A 6,387-nucleotide genomic window follows, 5' to 3' on the forward strand; every position below is an offset into this window, starting at 1 on the left:
AACAAGAGAAGGATGAAGACTACAAAGATGGAGAAAAGCAAGACAGGGGGAAGAAGGATGGATCAGTTGGACGGATCATTGGTCCGTCAGTTTTTGTGCTTCTTGTCCTGCTTTAGTTTTTTTCTTAAAATGAAAACTTTGTGTTACCACGGTGTCTGTAAATCCACAGATAAGAATAAAATAGAATATATATATAAAGCTGTACTTTTGACCTGTTGTATTATTTTTTCTTCTCTCACGATCATAATGATGTAATTAAACTTAACTTTTTATTTCAATAATTTCAATAATCATGTCCTGAAAATATTGTGTTGACTATTTCAGTGCAGTAAGCTGAAGCTGAGGTTCTTCATCATGTGTAACATTTTTATTAAAGATTCACGTGTTTGTGAGCAGATTTTATTGTTTTAAATGATTTCACTCTATTTTTATTACACTGACTGAACAATACAAAGCTTTACCAAACAGCCGGTCTGCTACAAGCTCACAGTATCGCACACTGTCCAGGTCTGTTAGCTATAAAGCAAACTTTGATCTGAGGACAAGTTTAGAGTTGATGACTCGTTTTACACATCGTAGCCTTTAATTGTTCATCCAAGTCCACGAGTGAGTGAATTCAATTCAATTCAATTCAATTTTATTTATATAGCGCCAAATCACAACAAAAGTCGCCTCAAGGCGCTTTATATTGTACAGTAGATAGCACAATAATAAATACAGAGAAAAACCCAACAATCATATGACCCCCTATGAGCAAGCACTTTGGCGACAGTGGGAAGGAAAAACTCCCTTTTAACAGGAAGAAACCTCTGGCAGAACCAGGCTCAGGGAGGGGCGGGGCCATCTGCTGCGACCGGTTGGGGTGAAAGAAGGAAAACAGGATGAAAGACATGCTGTGGAAGAGAGACAGAGATTAATAACAGATATGATTCGATGCAGAGAGGTCTATTAGCACATAGTGAGTGAGAAAGGTGACTGGAAGGAAAAACTCAATGCATCATGGGAATCCCGGCAGCCTACGTCTATTGCAGCATAACTAAGGGAGGATTCAGGGTCACCTGGTCCAGCCCTAACTATATGCTTTAGCAAAAAGGAAAGTTTTAAGCCTAATCTTGAAAGTAGAGATAGTGTCTGTCTCCCGAATCCAAACTGGAAGCTGGTTCCACAGAAGAGGGGCCTGAAAACTGAAGGCTCTGCCTCCCATTCTACTTTTAAATACTCTAGGAACAACAAGTAGGCCTGCAGTGCAAGAGCGAAGTGCTCTAATAGGGTGATATGGTACTACAAGGTCATTAAGATAAGATGGGGCCTGATTATTTAAGACCTTGTATGTGAGGAGCAGGATTTTGAATTCAATTCTGGATTTAACAGGAAGCCAATGAAGGGGGCTGTGAATGAAATGTAGGATAATAGAAAAAGAGCTTTTAGTTCTATTCAGACATTTGAAGAAATGGAGACATTTATAAGCTGTCATTACATTATAAAGTAACAGGAAGGTAATAATTTACCAAGAAAGATTTACTAGAAAACCAGCAACAAAAAGCTGTTAGAGTACAGACAATACTGGGATAAAACACATCTTCAGACCTGGATGTGCCCATCTCATCTCCAAACTCTCTCCTCCCACAGATAAGAACAGAAACAACATTAGCTCAAGCACGTTATTTTGATAAATACATATTGATTCATAAAGTTAATTCATTATAATTTGACATGATTTTTTTTGTGATTATTATTGTTTTCAATTCTGCGTTTGCTTCTGTCCTGCTAAATTCTTTAAATAAAAGTTCCTGCAATTAAAGTCTAATTGTGGGTGTTACATTCTTATTCCTTTGTGAAACAGCGAAGTATTTTAAAGTATGTTACTTGTAAGTAATTTCACAGAAGTGTTGTATTGTACTTTTAAGAGAAGTACTTTTTACAGATGTTCCTGTAAAACAGTTCTAAATGTAACAAGTAGACAGCAGCACTGATGTTATCAGTTTGCTCTGACACCATTAAAGGCTTAAGAATAACATGATGCTAGAACATCACATTTTATAATATGGCAGTAAAAATAACTCAGAGATTGCCTTTGATGTTTTCTTCCACAATCAGAGCTCTGAGCTCCCTTCATTCAGTAACAGAGGAGCTGTTGTCAGAGGGAAGTGCGGAATCCTTCAAAGTAAAAGTATTTCTGGTTTGGATAGCTCTGCACTGCTGAGCAAAAGGGGGTGAGCCTGGGTCCAGCTACATGAGTGGTGTCTTGTTTTGGTGAAGCTTTTGAATTGTTTGGCCTTTGAGGCCCGTATGTAGTTCATAAAGTGGGCTGACACTAAGCACAGAGAGACCCACAGTGGGGCCCACAGTGGGGGTACACACAGTATACAGATCATACATAAAGCACCTGTCTGTCTGTCACATCAGTGTCTATTTATAGCTTTCCATTGAAGAGGAAGAAGTGTTTTCTGTTTGAACCACTTACTGAAACAACTCCTCCACATTATGTGGAAAACTGAGGGAACCCGCTGAGCTCCTCTAACACACTTCACCTCAGTGATGCTTTTATTTCATAATGCAAAGATTTATCCATTCATTTATACGTTTGTGGTTTCCTGTTTGTAGCACTAAGAGAGCAGAGGTGTTCAAGCTTGTTCCACATGAAGCTGCTCAGCAGTTTGTTTGCATCAGATGATTCAACGGATCAGTAAACCTGTGCTAAAAATAACTTTTACAGTCACAAACAAATGAAAAAAGGATAATCTGGAAGCTCTTGTGGGCTGTGACGCTTGTTGATTAACTGAGTGACTAATAAGAAAAGTGACACTCAGCTCCACATCCCTGCTCTGCTTGAACTTCATCTCACCCGGAAACAAGTGATGTGAACAGAACAGTGCTCCGAGCGCGCTCATAAGTTCCTTTGTCCTCACTGCATTTCTACCTCCAGCTAAATAAACCTGAAACGAGGCCTGTGAATGAGTGATGTCAATTCAGGAGCACAATCAGATGTCAGACAGCAGGTTTGAGGGTTTATCATGTGTATGTTTGTTTATATGGTCACAGGGTTAGTGACCTAATTGCATGACCTGATCAGCTGATCAGCAATCGTACCTACTTTGATTGGAATAAAGATCCAGGGCCTGTCTAAGCTGTAGACCAGTAACACAGCTGCAGTGATTAGATTATATTAGTTTCTCTTTTTGCTCTACTGAACCTGAGGAAATGTACATGTTAGTGGTTAAAGGAGCGAGCGGTTCTCATACTCATGTTAAAGAAAAGAAAATCCCCCACCTGCAGCTCACTTCCTCTCAGCTGAACTGTTCACACCTAAAGGAAAAAATGCAGCTTGTGTTTTTCTTCCTACCAGCTGGAGACTTTATTTACATAAAAAAACCCCAAAAAAACATGTTTTAGGTTCAATACTTTAAAAAAAACAAAAAACAAAACAAGACAAATAAATGTTTACGGATCTTTCAGCTTAAAAATAGAAATTTCAGGTTTTTCGCTTAAACGCACAAAATAAACCATCATTATTTTCCTGTCAGTGAATGCACCATGCACCTATCATATGTGCCTCTGTTTTCTCTTCATATTAACCTCTTTTTAGGTTTTAAGTTTTATCTTTTCTTTGTTACTTTATGCTGCAAAACAAAAGAAGCTGGCAAGAAGGTAAAAGGTAAGAAAACCACAACAGAGTCAATCACAGGAAGGAGGAGGGTTTAAAAGACGTAAGCATGAGCGGACCAAAGTGTTGGTAACATTTCCGAGAAAGAGGATGGAGGAAACAACGCTGCTGTGTCTCCTCTGTAAGTACAATATGTTTTATAGATGCTGAGATTTAACAATAACCTCAGAAATTCAATGTTCAGCAAGTTTGCAGGTTTATAACATGTCAGAGTGCAAAGCTGGTCTGCAGGTTTTGCGGTAAATATTCTAAAACATTTGTCGTGTTCAGAGTTTTTAGGATTTTCGAGAGAAGATATGAATCCCTTTCTCCTGTCCTAATCTAAGATTGAGTTCAGAGTAAATGATATCACTGGTAACCGATGTTTGCAGTATTAAACAAACACACTTTATCATCCTTTAGGCTGCCAGCAATCCACACCTATGTTTTTAAGATTTCTTTCTTTTTGGTATTCGCAAGTTTCTGAACATCTGCCTAAAATATAATATATAATATATATATAATAATAATAATATAATAATAATAATAATATATAATATATAAATATAATCGAATATAATATAATCGAAGCCAACTTTAGTCACAAACCAGGTTAAAGAGGTTAAACTTTGGCTGTAAGAAGGAGAGGGACAGTTATGAGCTGGAGCAAACCAGACAGCCCCACACTGAGAGAAATGAAGTGGAAAATGTTGGTGTCACTGTCGTCTTCATGAGTGTGAAACCTCAGACTAACCTGCTGCTTTCTTTTAGTTCTGACTGCAGTGCTGATCTGCACGACACACCAAGGTCAGTGAGCCTCTGTTACCAGTGTCTGAAAGTCAGAAATAAGAAAAATGATCTCATGTTTTGTGCATTTATTGTTCCTGATGTACTGATGTTGAGGCTGTGGTGCAGCTCTAAGACACCACATCCTCTCTGCTGTCATGCAAAGACTTTCTAGCTTTAACCGCTGCCTGAGTAAGAAGTAAGAAAGAAAAGACCCAAAGCTTAAAATCTGTATGTTTGCTGCTCTCTAAAAATGTTTGTGGGTCTTATAGACAACAGAACAGATAAGAAACTATCCCACAAGTACAAAATAACTTAAACAGGTTACAAAGATGTTGATTCTGAAAGATGTTTAAACAACATTAAAACTGAAACTTTATTTCTTTGGAAAAAGATTTTAAATCTAAATTTCATGGAAAAAAATCAACACTTCTGCAAGTCAAACCCACGCTCCCTCGTGTGAGGCACCAGTGCTAACCCCATGATGATCCCATGATGCCCACACACGTGGAAACAACAACGTTCAAGTTTCAACTCACATCTCAACTGCACAGTGACAGAAACACCATGTACACGCAGATACATACACTGCTGTGCAGTAACACCAGTCTGTGTATCTTGTGTGGATGTTGTTACGGGTGTTGGGTCATTTGTCTAAATCTTTGATGCATTTCATGTGATCTAACTATTAGAGAGGACAGGGGCTCCTTCTTTTAATAGCCTCTCTCAACTTTAGCATAAAAAGAGCCAACAGAGTTTGTTACAGTAAAGCTCCTTCAAGCCTGCTCATCTCTGCTACCTGATGAAGAGCAGTTCAGGAGGTCGACTCAAATACCGAGCAGAGCAGAAGGGCAGTTAAGAGTAAAGCAGGGTGACGGGACTTCTCTGGAGGTTGTGGAGGCGGGACACGTCAGATAGCTGAGAAGCATGTCAAAGAAGAATGAGGCGAGGACCCTCCAGTGGTTTGACCCCCTCAGGACTCTCACAGTGTTTGAGGTTGGCCAGCTCAGGACATTTAGGCAGCTTTGGACACTCAGGCTCAAATAACTCTAGCTTAGTCTCTGGAGGGCTCTCAGGCAGAGAGGCAGACAGGTGCTTGTGAGAGCTCTGCTTCTTTAAAGAGGACGCAGGTGGAACGAAGGCAGCTGGCTCATTGCTTCACCGGTGAGGACCTGATATGAAGCAAACTGGAACGCTGAACAACTGGACCCTGTTAGGTCCTCACAGTAAGACTTCCTCACAGACTGGTGGAAATGAGGCTGGAAAGCTGGGCAGCTTGGACGACACTGGAAGGCTAGACATGGTTCTGGATTATGCGCTGGGTCAGTTGAGCCCAATAAGAGGGAAACCAGTTTGTGATGGAAATCTCAGGTCAAGGATGCTTCTTTTTATTTGTAGAAGAGCAGGTTGCGAAGCAGGGCTAAAATCAGAGTCTTCCTCCTCTTGTATTTGTTATTCTATTTGAGTTATGGAGGAGTACACACTTGAAATATTTGGCAACTGCAGCAGTCGTGGAAAATTCCCTCTGTGGCAGAAAATCACACAGATGCAGTCTTGATACCAATAGATGGAAAAAAACTGTAGGAAATCCTCAGAGGCCTTGAAAACTCCTAAATGGAACTACACAGCAAAATCTCCAGTGTTAAATTAACATTAGAGAGTGTCTATACGTGTCCACTCCTCTGAGTGTTAAATATAACACTGTTGAGTGTTAAATGAACACTTTTGACTGTGTTATATTTTTAAAAGTAACCTAGTCAGTTTTCAAGATTTACAATGACTAACACTGAGCAGTGCTGATTTTCTAACACTGGAATATTTCTAACATTTTGAGTTATTTTCCAGTGTTAGAAAATCAGCACTGCTCAGTGTTAGTCATTGTAAATCTTGAAAACTAACTAGGTATGTGACTGCTCCTCACACACAAGGTCTTAAATAATCAGGCCCCATCTTATCTT

At 39.5% G+C, this 6,387-nt stretch overlaps 1 long non-coding RNA gene across 1 annotated transcript; it reads left to right on the forward strand.

Annotated features, from left to right (window-relative positions):
- The first annotated feature begins 3,745 nt into the window (after positions 1 to 3,745).
- Positions 3,746 to 6,003, forward strand: LOC120439378. Its single transcript, XR_005612607.1, has 2 exons — positions 3,746 to 3,785; positions 4,415 to 6,003. It is a non-coding gene; the product is annotated as an uncharacterized LOC120439378 (long non-coding RNA).
- Positions 6,004 to 6,387: the final 384 nt, after the last annotated feature.

This window comes from Oreochromis aureus, linkage group 3, assembly GCF_013358895.1.
Source record: "Oreochromis aureus strain Israel breed Guangdong linkage group 3, ZZ_aureus, whole genome shotgun sequence".
NCBI lineage: Eukaryota > Metazoa > Chordata > Actinopteri > Cichliformes > Cichlidae > Oreochromis > Oreochromis aureus.